The sequence below is a fragment of the Nicotiana tabacum genome, chromosome 18 (assembly GCF_000715075.1).
Source record: "Nicotiana tabacum cultivar K326 chromosome 18, ASM71507v2, whole genome shotgun sequence".
NCBI classification, from domain to species: Eukaryota; Viridiplantae; Streptophyta; class Magnoliopsida; order Solanales; family Solanaceae; genus Nicotiana; species Nicotiana tabacum.
In genome coordinates this window covers 110,431,083-110,445,925 of record NC_134097.1, presented here as the reverse complement: position 1 = coordinate 110,445,925, position 14,843 = coordinate 110,431,083, and the positions used below count along the sequence as shown (strand labels likewise).

General features: G+C 38.8%; 1 long non-coding RNA gene across 1 annotated transcript; it reads right to left on the bottom strand.

Annotated features, from left to right (window-relative positions):
- Nucleotides 1-1,465: 1,465 nt before the first annotated feature.
- LOC107819410 (uncharacterized) lies at nucleotides 1,466-2,838 on the bottom strand. Its single transcript, XR_001655711.2, has 2 exons — nucleotides 2,021-2,838; nucleotides 1,466-1,638 (listed from the first exon to the last, which is right to left on the bottom strand). It is a non-coding gene; the product is annotated as an uncharacterized LOC107819410 (long non-coding RNA).
- Between the last annotated feature and the right edge of the window lie 12,005 nt (nucleotides 2,839-14,843).

Genomic DNA, 14,843 nt, shown 5'->3' with positions numbered 1-14,843 from the left:
ACTTCAAGATAATACTTGGATTAGCTTAAGTCACTTCTATGGTGTTGTATTGCCATTGAGGGCTATTGTAAGCTAAATATAACTTGGATTTCGACTTGAAGCTACTGTAGGAGGTATGTGTATTGTGTTCTTTCAGGTGCTTAAGGTTATCTTTGTCACACCTCCTTTTTACATACCCGAGGGTATATGGGAGTTTTTCAATTAATGTAACATTATTCGAGATTGGATTATTTAATTTATTTAATCATAGTTGCCACTTGGAATAAATTATGGTGTCCCAAGTCACCGATTTATTTTAAATTCCAAATTGAGGAAGTTCTTATTTTTTAAAGTCTGCGAACCAGAAATTCTAGATAAGGAATTCTGTTAACTCGGGAGAAGGTGTTAGGCATTCCCGGGTTCCGTAGTTCTAGCACGGTCGCTTATTGATTATTACTTGGCTTAAGTTGTCTAATTACTCATTTTAGGAATCTATGTGCATTTTTATCCGCTTTTAATTACTTGACTTATTCGTAATTAAGGAATTAGGTTACGCGTACGTGTACTCTCTTCCTTGGGCGCATTAAAATCATGTCACGCGAACGTGTCCACAATTAATAACGCTTTGTTTATTTTATTAAGAAAAAGTTTGGTTGAAGTTGCGTGAACGCATACCCCGGGTTATTTTTATAATTAAATTCACAATTATGTTACGCGAACGTATACATAATCGCAATACTAATCTAAATCGAGCCTAAAGCAAAACTACGATGATTAATTAATATCTAAGTTAATACTAATGTGAGGGCCACAACTTATGAATTTTGTTTGCGTGTGGGACACCTCGATTTATTTTAGAAGGGGCATATTCAAAGCAATACTACAAATGTTCATGATTATTGGGCTTCCTAAGTTATTTGCAATATCAACTTAAGAATGAAAGAGGTATTTCAGACTACAAAATATATGTTTATTCAAGGTCTTCTAAAACTAAATTTGTCAGCCTAAAAGTCAAGATTTGGACCAAAATGAAATCTGGCCCAGTTTTGTGCTCAAGTACTGGGCCAGTCCTCTTTAACCATTTTTGAAAGAAAAATAAGAGCTGCCCAGCTTAAATTGATTCATACAAGGGATGTTACATAGAAAAAATCATGGCGTTTGCATTGGCTAATAATATTAATAAAACATGACCTATATCATAGGGTTGAATTTCAAATAGATTTACAAAGGCCAGATAACGTTTAAAAGACATTAAAGACTGGGCCATGAAATGCAGGCCTAGTAAGGTCTCTCTTTTTTAAAGACCTCCTTGGGGTCTAATGATTCGGACCCATCAACCCAGGCTTTTGTCCTATTTATGAGGGCCCATAACAAAAAGGCCTTTACAAATGACTTTAAATCAAAAACATAAATTATTACATATTCTAGTCCAATCATCATGTTTAAACATTAATTCTCATTTACACACGTCATACTAAAGTAAAGATGAAGAAAAATTAAACTTGTATTATGAGATTTCTAAGTTTCATATTACAAGGCCATGATACATAAACAAATCTACTATAAACTGTAGGATCAAAAAATAGCTTCAATATCATCTAAAATGACTACTTGGAGTTTGATTAACCAACTGGAACAAATGAATCTGCAGATTACAACCTGGATAGAGATTTCGAATATGTAAGGAGTTAATCCCCTATTTTTAACCATCTTGACTTTATACAACAACTGACATGGACATGATAATATTTAGGGATTCAACAAGAAAGCTTTATTCACAAAAAGGGAGGACAAACAAGCCCTAAAGATAACAACAAACTTCAGATTCCAATGGCTAAAACAAACAAAATTCAAAGTTCACACTTCTCCTAAAAAGACCTAGACCAAACAGTAATATTTATGCTAAACAGAAAGTATTCAAATCTCAAATCTATGAATCAACTAATATGTTCATCCAAATTTGAAATTAAGCATAAAGAGACAAGTATTTAGATCAAATTTAAACAAGAGGATCCATTCCATATAGGGTGTGATTACATACCTAATAGTGATCCAAAAACAACAAGAAATAGACCAAATAAAGGTCATTGAATAAGGCTGATTTTGAGCTTAAACCAACAGCAATAAGACAACAGCTATTCAGAAACTCCACCCAGAAACCAGCAAGAAAACCAACCAGTTTTTTCACCTAGCAAACCACAGCTAAAAGGGACAAGTATTTCCAGAAAAATACACAGCTAAGAGAAACCCATTTTGGAGTGTTTTTGTATCTATTTTGGTATTTTTCAGAATCAAATATGGATTTTCCGAAAAGACTAATATCTCTATATGTTTTCAGAACCTTTTTGTGCAGAAAAATGCTGATGAATGTGTGTGTGTGAGAGTGAGGGAAAGTTTTCTTTATATAGAGTACCCAAAAAATGGCATCTAGGGAATATTATACCCTAATTTCCCTAGCTAGTACAGTATTTTTGCAGAGGATAAAATGTCTAGTTGTCCATTTTCAGCATCTTTTAAAACCAATTTGGACAGCTGGTACACTTTCTAGAACATTCTGATATTTCCTAATTAGTAAACCCCAAATTACCCTTCTAAAGTCTGCTTATTGCAGTTTTTACCTAAACTTTCCTTGTTCAATTAAGTCCCTAGGGTTCCTAATTATTGGAAAATCAGAACCAACATTACACGACCAAAGTTAACACACATGAAAAGATCAAAGGAAAAAATTATTGAGCAAACAACCCTTAAACCTAAAGTCATTTGATATGAACAGAATCAGAAAATGAAACAAATACAGAAGAAACAATTTAACCCTAATATATCTGAAATGAAACAAACACAGAGGAAAACTTTAAACCTAATATTAGCATGAGTTTCAAAGGGAAGTTATTAAAATCTACGTACAAGTAATGAAACTAACAATTAAAGACAGAAAAAGAGAAATTAAGACATGCAGCCAAATCAGAAGTAGAACCAATTGAAAAGAAATAACCCTTACTTTAAATTAACCCGACCTAATTATCCTAAAATGCATCGAACTATTTTAATAAAAATGATTAACTAAGTAAACTTATTTTATTGAAATTCAAACAAGACAACCAAAATAAGCAAGACTGATACCTAAATGATAAGAATAAAATAACTAACTAAAGAAAAGTAGAGAAGAAACAGAAACGACCTGGTTTTGGCCGGAAAAAACTTGAACAAACAGAGCAGATCAAAGGGCGATGATATTTGTCGAAGCTTGACCGGTCAGTGTTGACTTGGTCGGAATCCGGTGGTCTCGAAATAAGCCAAACTAATGCTAATCGATTGTTCTTGTCAAGAACAATCGATTAGCATGACCTTTGACTCAAATCGAGCCTGAAACCCCCAAAAATCAAAGTGAAGAGGACAATTTAGGGTTGGTCTTTTCTTTCAGAATCTAGATCCGAAATTGGAGCAAATGGGTATGGGTTTTGGAGCAATTGGTGATGGATATAAGACGATGGGGTTATGGTGTTTTCTTGGTTAGAAGATGGGGGTGTTTGGGACGGCGCCGCCGGCCGGTAGGGTTTGGGCATTTGGGGGTGGCTAGGGTTTGGGTTCTTTGAGAGAGGTGAGAGACTGATAAGGGTTTAGAATGAGGGGGGTGGAGGAGTTTCCGACATTAATATACTAGGGTATTAATCAGTTCCCAGCCGTTAGATCTATGATGATCAACGACTAGGATTTACAATGGTTAAAACGAGGTTGTTTAGGGACAGGGATACCTAGACCGTTTAAGGGTTGGTTTGGTCCTGGGTCTGGGCGGATTTTGGGTATTTTTTCGGGTTGGGACATGGGTATATAATCAACCCAATTGAAACAAAACCAATTTCTAAATTAGCCCCTCCCCTTTTTTATTTCCTTTTCTTTCTTTTTTTTTTTAAAATTAAAAACCTTAAAATTAAAATCCTAGATTATCTAAAAATATGAAATTAAACTAATTAACTAATTAAAAGAATTATAAAAGCTACTTAATCCTTAAATTAAAAGACAAAACATCAATAATTTAAAAATAAAAGGGAAAAGTGTAAAAATGAAGCATTTTTTGTGATTTTCATTTTATAAAACAAATAATTACTGGTTAATCCCGAAAATGTAAAAATAAAGCCTAAATGAAAATGCATGATATTTTTGGTATTTTTATGATTTAAATAAAAATTAAACATGCAAGGAAATGCAAATAATTAAGATAATCCTACAAAATACCCAAAAATGGCAACTAATTAAAAAAATCAATTTTCTTGGATTCTGTAGGAGTAACTCATATAGGGCAAAAATCACATGCTCACAGCTGTCCATCTTTGCTCGGAAACACGAAGGTTTTCGGGAAAAGATAAAATGAGCAATTACGAGGGATTTTTGCCCGTTCGAAACAACATGTGAAGCATCTTTTGAAAAAGCCTGACCAAACCTTGCTTCGAAGGTTGCCTACATATCCTTGGCTATAAAGGAATCGGGTCAGTGTAGTTCTTAAAGTTTTGGTAGCTGGGACTACCGGAAAACTGTGATTTTACTGCTGTTGCTGCTGTTTCTACTTGCTGAGCTCCTTATTACACCAAAATGAAAGATAAGAAACTAAACTAGCTAAGCCTATCAACTACGAGTTACAAGATTCCTATTTATAAACCTTCAAAAGATTGATCTTGAGTCTTGGATAGTTCTTCCTGCAGACTCCGATCTGAATCTTGATGCTCGTTAGCTGCAACCGCTGGTTCATTCTTCAGCTTTTCGGATCAAGGTGGGACATGCAAAACTTGTGACTTTAATCAAATTTTGAGTAGTCCGCATCTTTTCTCCGCTTCTACACTCAGAGTTCAACTTCTTTTCTTGTTTCTTCTTTTCTTTTATTTGGGTTGAGACTCCTTCTTTTGGTCATCTCAATCTTGTGCCTCACAGTGAAAACCTGTTTAGGCACCAAAGCAAACAAACGAACGAAATTTTTCTGCCTCAGTTTTCACTAGAAAATTTCATGAGTTATTGTAACAAAAATCTAGACTATTTCTTTATTTGAAAGCAATAAAATAAGGATTGTCTATCCTTGAGAAAAAAGAAATTAGGGAGTGGAGCCCTATATCTACACTAAAATCAACTAGGGAGTGGAGACCCTATGTTGGAAAAGCAGCCTAGGGAGTGGAGACCCTATGTCTAAAATAAAATCAACAAGGGAGTGGAGACCCTATGTTGTAAAAACACTAGGGAGTGGAGACCCTATATGTAAAATAACTTCAACTAGGGAGTGGAGACCCTATGTTGGAAAAGTGACTAGGGAGTGGAGACCCTATGCATAAAATAAAATCAACTAGGGAGTGGAGACCCTATGTTAGAAAAACAGACTAGGGAATGGAGACCCTATGTTAAAATAAAATCAACTAAGGAGTGGAGACCCTATGTTGGAAAAGCGACTAGGGAGTGGAGACCCTATGTCTAAAATAAACTCAACTAGGGAGTGGAGACCCTATGTTGGAAAAACAGACTAGGGAGTGGAGACCCTATGCATAAAATAAAATCAACTAGGGAGTGGAGACCCTATGTTAGAAAAACAGACTAGGGAATGGAGACCCTATGTTAAAATAAAATCAACTAAGGAGTGGAGACCCTATGTTGGAAAAGCGACTAGGGAGTGGAGACCCTATGTCTAAAATAAACTCAACTAGGGAGTGGAGACCCTATGTTGGAAAAGCGACTAGGGAGTGGAGACCCTATGTCTAAAATAAACTCAACTAGGGAGTGGAGACCCTATGTTGGAAAAGCAGACTAGGGAGTGAAGACCCTATGCCTAAAATAAAATCAACTAGGGAGTGGAGACCCTATGTTGGAAAAACGACTAGGGAGTGGAGACTCTATGTCTAAAATAAAATCAACTAGGAAGTGGAAACCGTGGAGACCCTATATTAAAATAAACTCAACTAAGGAGTGGAGACCCTATGTTGGAAAGGCGACTAGGGAGTGGAGACCCTATGTCTAAAATAAACTCAACTAGGGAATGAAGACACTATATTGGAAAAGCGACTAGGGAGTGGAAACCCTATATCTAAAATAAACTCAACTAGGGAGTGGAAACCTTGTATTGGAAAAACAGACTAGGGAGTGGATACTCTATGCCTAAAATAAAATCAATTAGGGAGGGAGACCCTATGTTGGAAAAGCGACTAGGGAGTGGATACCCTATGTCTAAAATAAAATCAACTAAGGAGTGGAGACCCTATGTTGGAAAAATGACTAGGGAGTGGAGACCCTATGGCTAAAATAAACTCAAATAGGGAGTGGAGACCCTATGTTGGAAAGGCGACTAGGGAGTGGAGACCCTATGCCTAAAATAAAATCAACTAGGGAGTGGAGACCCTATGTTGGAAAAGCGACTAGAGAGTTGAGACCCTATGTCTAAAGTAAAATCAACTAGGGAGTGGAGACCATATGTTAGATAAGCGACTAGGGAGTGGCGACCCTATGCCTAAAATAAAGTCAACTAGGGAATGGAGACCCTATGTTGGAAAAAACACAACTAGAGATTGGGGACCCTAGGCTACCATATCTTTTTTGAATTTTTCTTCTTATATCTTTTTTTTCCTGTTTTCTTTTTATTTCATAGAATGAGTAAATGCGGGAAAGAATTTTGGAGGGGACTTCCCTTTATGGATTGTTGCTGCAAAGCTGTATTTAGCCCTGGCATAGTTTCTTTTGGCTGCACTTGCTTCTTGTAAGGTTGCTTTGGATTACACTTGTTTCATGTTTTCAAACAAAGAACAAAGGTTAGTTTGAAACGCTGGTTGGTTTTGTGGCCTTGATTGTTTTGATCTTGGCCCATCTCTTTTAATGAAAACTTCTATTGCTCGCTGGCTTTCTGGAGATCGATCTTTCTTCTAAAACCAATGGTCTTGACTTTCCAAAATTTCACATGATGGTTCACCCATGTAGGGCTTTGGCATCTTATTCTGCCTTTATGGGCACTTGACTTTGGATTTCTTTCCTATTCTATAATTTTGACTTTGGAGCATCGGCCATCATGGTCAGTCGGGATTGACTTGATGCACATGCTGAGGCTGGGTGCATTTCTTTGAATTTAGATTTTTTCAAGCACAACCCTGGAAAACTGATCTTGCCATCTTTTATTTGTATTAGTTTTCAATGAAATATTAGACCGAAAGGGACTCAATGGACCTCTCTCGTTTCTCTTCTTACCATCGCCTTATAGTGCTCTTTGCGAGTTTTCACTAACAAGATTCTCTCATTTTTAATTTCTATGCTCACTATCGCCTTACGGTTCTCGTGAGGATTTTCACTAACAAGACTCTCTCATTTTATTTTTCTTATTTTGATTGCATCGAATCCAAATAGCTGCGTTCTCCGATTCTTGAACATCTTTTACTGATTGATCGGAAGGACTTGAACAGGGTTTGGGTGAATAAGAATTTGGATCAAATTACAACTTTGGAACTATTCAGGCGGGATCATCGCCGAACCATTACAATATCTGCCTCAGTTTTACTTTTGGGGGAATTTGGATTTTTGTTTTGGTGTGACTGAACCCCGGAGAGAGGCTGCCTATGTATCCTTGTGGAATCAAGTCAAATGTAGTTCAGGGAAACTTTTTTTTGATTTTATTGATTTTTTTGTTTACAAACGTTTTCAGGTTCCAATGAGGGTAATCAAAGAAAGGTAACTGGCTCAAAGGGTTAGCAAATGATTGGAGTGTTTGGGGTAACGAGAATAAAAGCCTTCGTCATCCCAATCAGATAATATTGGTACCGTAGAAGGGTTAAACATAATACCTTTTGACCGCGTCTGCATTTGCAGCTGTTTCAGGGTCATTTCCTTCAATGTCTCCCAGGTACAACGCCCCTTTTGGCAACAGTTTTCTGATAATGTATGGGCCTTTCCAATTAGGAGCGAACTTTCCTTTTGCTTCCTTGTGATGAGGAAGAATACGTCTCAAAACGAGTTGCCCCATTTCAAAGTTCCTAGGCCGTACTTTCTTGTTGTAGGCACAGGCCATTCTTTGTTGATACAACTGCCCGTGGCAAATTACGGCCATTTGCTTTTCGTCAATCAGGGTTAACTATTCTAGACGGGTCTTGACCCACTCACTATCTTCAATTTCAGCCTCAACAATAATTCAAAGAGATGGGATTTCAACTTCTGCAGGTATTACGGCTTCAGTGCCATAAACCAATAGATAGGGTGTTGCCCCAACTGATGTGCGCACAGTTGTGCGATATCCCAACAATGCAAACGACAATTTTTCATGCCACTATCTCGAACTTTGGATCATCTTTATAAGAATCTTCTTGATGTTTTTGTTTGTTGCTTCAACAACACCATTAGCTTTGGTTCGATAAGGGGTGGAATTCCGATGCGTGATCTTAAATTATTCGCATATCTCCCTCATCAAGTGACTATTCAAGTTTGCAGCATTGTCCGTAGTGGTGGTCGTAGGAATACCAAAATGGTAGATGATATTGGAGTGCACGAAATCCACCACTGCTTTCTTAGTGACGGCTTTGAGAGTGACTGCTTCAACCCATTTTGTGAAGTTGTCAATGGCAACCAATATGAATTTATGCCCATTTGAAGCTTTTGGCTCGATTGACCCAATGACATCCATACCCCAAGCAACGAACGGCCACAGTGCTGACATAAGATGCAATTCTGTAGGTGGTGCATGAATCAGGTCACCGTGCACCTGGCACTGATGACATTTTCGGACAAAACTGAAGCAATCTTTTTCTATAGTCATCTAGTGATAGCCTGCTCGAAGAATCTTCTTTGCCAGGACGTATCAATTCATGTGGGGTCCACACACTCCCGTGTGCACTTCATGCAAGATTCTTCCGGCCTCTTCGGCATCCATACATCTTAACAAGTTGAGATATGGAGTCCTTTTGTACAAGACCTCGTGGCTAAAGAAGAAACTGCTGGCTAGCCTTCTAATGGTTCTCTTTTGGTCTCCATTGGCTTGCTCGGGATATTCTTTCATTTTAAGAAATCTCTTGATATCATGATACCATGGCTAAACATTTGGTTCCACTCTAACCGTATTGTAGTAACATGCCTTTCTCAGATTTGGATTTCTAACGGGTCAATATGGACATTGCCTGGATATGGCAACATCGAGGCTAAAGTGGCTAGTGCATCGACTAACCCATTGTGAAAACAAGGAATGTACCTGAACTCGACTGATTTGAACTGCTTGCTAAGATCTTCCACATGTTGCCTGTATGGAATAAGCTTAACATCCCGAGTTTCCCATTCTCCTTGAGCTTGTCGGATAATCAGACTAGAATATCCCATGATTATCAATTTTTCCACATCATGGTCGATTGCTATGTTCATACCCATAATGCAGGCTTCATACTCGGTAGTGTTGTTTGTGCAGAAAAACCGAAGTTGGGTTGTGGATGGATAGTGTTGACCAGCGGGTGAGATCAAAATTGCCCCAATTCCAACACCTTTTGCATTCACAGCTCCATCGAAGAACATTTTCCAAGCATTAGCATCTTTTGCTGTCACCTCAACTGAATTCACCTCCTCGTCTGGGAAGTAAGTACTCAAAGGCTGATATTCATCATCAATAGGGTTTTCAGCTAGGTGATCTGCTAAAGCCTGGGCTTTCATTACTGTGCGGGTGACATAGACTATGTCAAATTCAGTGAGCAAGATTTTCCATTTTGCTAACCTCCCTGTGGGCATCGGATTTTGGAATATGTACTTTAGCGGGTCTAGCCTGGTGATAAGATAAGTGGTGTAGGCCAATAGGTAATGTCGGAGCTTTTGAGCGACCCAAGTTAGGGCACAACAAGTCCTTTCCAACAAAGTGTATTTGGCTTCGTAGCTAGTGAACTTCTTGCTCAGGTAGTATATTTCATGCTCCTTCTTCCTAGCCACATTATATTGCCCGAGGACACATCCGAAGGAATTCTCCAAGACTATCAAATACAAAAACAAAGGCCTTCCAAGTTCGGGTGGGACCAAGATTGGAGGATTCGACAAATATTCTTTGATTTTGTTGAAGGTTTCTTGGCACTCATCTGTCCATTTAATTGCCGCATCTTTCTTTAACAACTTAAATATGGGCTCACATGTGGATGTCAACTAAGCGATGAAACGGCTGATGTAATTCAATCTTCCCAGGAGGCTCATAACCTCTTTCTTGGTTCTCGGAGGAGGCAAATCCTGAATAGACTTTGTCTTTGTTGGATCTAGCTCGATGCCCCTCCGACTAACTATAAATCCCAAGAGTTTTCTAGACGGAACCCCAAATGCACATTTAGCCGGATTTAGCTTCAAGTCATTCTTACGCAGCCTCTCAAAGAACTTTCTTAGGTCCATAACATGGTCATCCTATGTTCTGGATGTTATGATCACATCGTCCACATACACCTCACTTTCTTGGTGCATCATGTCGTGAAAGATGGCAATCATGGCCTTCATATAAATTGACCCGATGTTCTTCAAACCAAAAGGCATGATCCTGTAACAATAGGTGGCCCAGGGTGTGGTGAAGGCTATCTTTTCCGCATTTTCTTCATCCATCAAGACCTGATGATATCCAGCATAACAATCCATGAAAAATTGTATCTCATGTTTGGCACAGTTGTCAACAAGGATGTGGATGTTTGGCAAAGGGAAGTTGTCTTTGGGACTTGCTTTGTCCAGATCTCGATAGTCAACACACATTCGAGTTTTCCCATCTTTCTTTGGCACAGGAACCATATTAGTTAACCAGGTGGTGTATCAGACCACTCAGATCACCCCCGCCTTCAACTGTTTGGTGACCTCTTCTTTGATCTTGTCACTGATAATAGTTTTGAACTTCCTCTATTTTTGCTGGACAGGGGGGGTAATCGGGGTAAGTCGGCAACTTGTGGACCACCAAATCAACACTTAGACCTAGCATATCATCATAGGACCAAGCAAACACATCTTTGAATTCGAACAAAAGTTGGATTAATGCATCCCTGGTTCTTTCATCTGTATGAATGCTTATCATGGTTTCTTGGACCTCTTCAGAACTACCCAAATTAACCGGCTCGGTTTCATTTAAGTTTGGCTTAGGTTTATTCTTGAATTGTTTCAATTCTTAGTTTATTTCCCTAAAAGCCTCTTCTTCATCGTATTCCGGTTCTTGATTCATTATTTTACAATTAGATAGCATGCTATGATCTGGGCATGAAGTCCACAAGCATGTCATGTTATTTAAGTCCGCGTTATTAGAACTAAAAGGAATAAATAAGAAAAGTAACAAAAATCAGAAAGAATAAAGAAAGAAATTCATAGACGATGAAATATTGATTTCATTTCATTGAATTTTGAAGATAGCAGGGTTTACATTGGAATTTTAAAGACAATAAACTAAAAGAAACATTTGAGTTACACCCTGGAATAACTGAGAATGCAGAAAAAGTGGCAAGACTGGACCACTAAGATTCTCGCTTGACTGGGAACGGAGTAGCCTTCCAATTTTGCAGCTTGGCATTGGGCCCCATGAATTGCACCTTAGTAGTGCTAGAACCTTCACCCGGCTGAATCATATGGGCTTCATATAACATTTGCCTCATGGCTCCACATATGTCTTCGATTATCTCGTCTGTGAAGGCCTCATTTTCTTCCTCTTCGGTGTACTTGTGCTTGACGAATGTTTTGTAAAGATGCGGGACTGGCTGAGGTAGAGCCCAACCATTGCTCTTTCGTTCATTTGCCCATGTCACATCAGTTTCTGTGGCGTGAAAATCCACACCGAAGAACTTCTCACTGGCAGCTAAAGTGATAGGTTTTGTGATACCTTGCAATGATGCCCCGAGTCCCTTCCCGGGCTTATAACTATGTTTGATCATTTTAGTAGTGACCATGATGGTTGTATTTGACAAAAAAGGCTGAGGACACGAGCTTCCCTCCTCACATTGATCTGCGACCACAAACTCGAAAGCTTGATAGACTATATGCTCGCTATCTTCCCTAACTTCGAGACATGGGACTGACGGGTCCCGGTAAATTGACTACTCATCTTCTCCTTGAACCACAATTTCCTGATATCCGTGTTCAAACTTCACCATTTGATGGAAGGTAGAAGGTACGACCCCCACACTTGGATCCAAGGCCTTCCCAAGAGAAAATTATAGGAGGTATCCATGTCTAGGACCTGAAATGTCACTTTGAAATCCACAGGACCGATAGTCAGAATCAAATCGATCTCGCCTATAGTGTCTCTCTTGATTCCATCAAAGGCACGCAAACAGACATTGTTAGGCTTGATTCTCTCAGTCCTAATCTCCATTCTTTGCAAAGTTGAGAGAGGGCATATATTGACCCCCGATCCACCTTCCACCATGACTCTTTTTACATAGTACTCCTCACATTTAAGTGTCAAGTGGAGGGCTTTGTCGTGGGAGGCCCTTTTCGGGGGTAAATCATTATTGCTAAAGGAAATCTGATTGACTACGAAGAATCTTTCTGCCATCCTTTCTAGTTGTTCGACAGTGGTTTCAATCGGAACATAAGCTTCATTGAGGGTCTTTATCAACACTTTCTGATGCTCAGTTGAGCTTATCAGTAGTGACAAAAGCGAGACCTGAGCGGGAGACTTCTGCTTGGCATTTTTCACTTCCTCCAGATTGAGGTACCTCCCAGATGGGTTGGTTTCATTTACTTCCCCTGTAATTTCTTTCCCTTTGTATGTCACAATTGCTTTGTTGCAGTTCCAAGGGATTGCAGTGGGGTCTTTCATAGTCCTTTGTGGTGTGCGGCTAATGATAACGAGCTCGCTCAAACTGGGTGGAATTACTGGTCCCCACACCACATAAGTCCCTTTGGGTACATACATCTTGGGTTCGTTATTCAGCTCGAACCTCTTAGAAGGACTCAACGCCAATTGTTCTTTCCTGCGAGCTCGGGGAACATAAAGAATGGCGTCTTTAGAGGGTACTGCCCCTGTTTTGTTTTCCACAGTCTTTTATTTACTTCGAGGAGTGGAGTTGCCCTCGGCCTCATATATGTTACAACCCATATCCACACGCGTTAGTTCATTCCATATATTAGTTAACATAAATCCAAGAAGCAATTACCTTTGAGATGATAAGAAGTTAATCCTATTTGTCTTAAGTGATACAAGGGTGTATAAGGGTGATTAACAAGTATTAGAAGCTAAACGAATCAAGGATGTTGTAACTCGTATTTTCGGGTAAACCTAAAGGTTCTTAATACACTCAATAGGTCATGTATTAAGGTATTTGAATCATATTATATCCGTATCATAAGTCTTGAAGTCAAACGAGTTATAAAACAAAAGTTGACAAACGTTGTCGCAACTTAGGTTCATAATTTTACTTAAACATTAGGTTCAATATTTCTAAGCTTTTCTCCTAATTTACAATGAATTATGAGGTGATCTACCCACCAAATTAAATATCTATGAGTCTAGTTTCCAACGCATTAAACCGTTTGTCAATACGATCTCGGAGTATAGAGATATTCATATTTTTGAAGCCTGTACAGATTAGTAGATGACAAGTAGGTGCATCACCTACTTGCCAAAATGATAGGACAAAATTAAAAGCCCTAAGTCGGCCAAGAGAGGACTTTTAAGGGGTTATGAACTAAGTTATTTCATCTATTTTTCAGACCCTCAAAACCAAAGTTAACCCCTGCAACTCCTCCCCAAAAATCCCACACAAACCCTTATCGATTTTCCCTCTCTTTCAAGTTCTATTTAGAAGGGCTGAGTTATCCAACAAGTAAGGTAAGTTACTGCCATCTTTCATACATTTTTCTCTGCTGTGAATTCATGGTAATTCGTTCTATACATGTAAGAACTCACGGGACGGTGATCGGAAGCCGTGAGTTCGAGTTATTCACTTGTAGCGGACTGTTTTGTGGACTGTTTTGTGGACTGTTTTGTGTTGCTATTGGGCTGCGTGTTTTACTACTGTTTTGTGGAGTTTTGGAGGTGGAAGGGTGTGTAGAAACACCATATATATTTAGGGTTGTGGTCTGATAGTTATTCGTAACATTTCCGGGTCGTTTGACACGACTACGATGGCCGTCGTATGTATGATGTAATTAGGTTGTGCGTGGACTATTTTGGGAGGCTCAATATGTTTATTATTGATATTGTTTGGGCTGTTTGGTGATTGTTTTGAATGGTGTGAAGTCATATATATAGGGTAGGTGCTGTCCGTTTCAATGTAAAATAGGTTGTGGTCGATACATAATCGTTATGGCGCTTAAATGATAACGATAGTATCGTTTCTCCTATTGTAGAGTAAGGAGTTGTGACAATTGCATAGCTTGTGATTGGGGCAGTATATACAAGGTATGTGAGGCTATCCCTTTTCTTCTTTTGCATGACTCCGATTGTACATAATGTAATGAATGAGCTTCCAAAGATACTCTACCCTTGGAAGCTAGCAGTACTTACATTGCTTTCCCTCTTATGGAACGATTGATGTTAATGTTGCTTCTCTTATTCTTATGTTATCAATGTTGTTGGTACTTCCTGATTCTTATAAGGTTCGTAATGAAGAGTTGGTCCTAATAACATGTACAGAGGATACCGACCTTACGTCACTCCTAAAGGTTTAGAATGTGATTCCATGAGTCGAGCATTCATTATATATATGTATCTATTTTACTCTACCGAGCTGCGCTATAGTCGGCCGGGTACGACACCTATTGTGCAACCACTGATCAGTTGGGTATTACCGAGCTCCATGTGGCTGGGTACGATTCTACCGAGCCTTATGACGGTCGGGTACATTTTTACCGAGCCTGTTATGGCTGGGTACAATATGATGATGATGATGCCCACAGAGGCGTATGTTTTAAAAGTTTATGTATACATACAT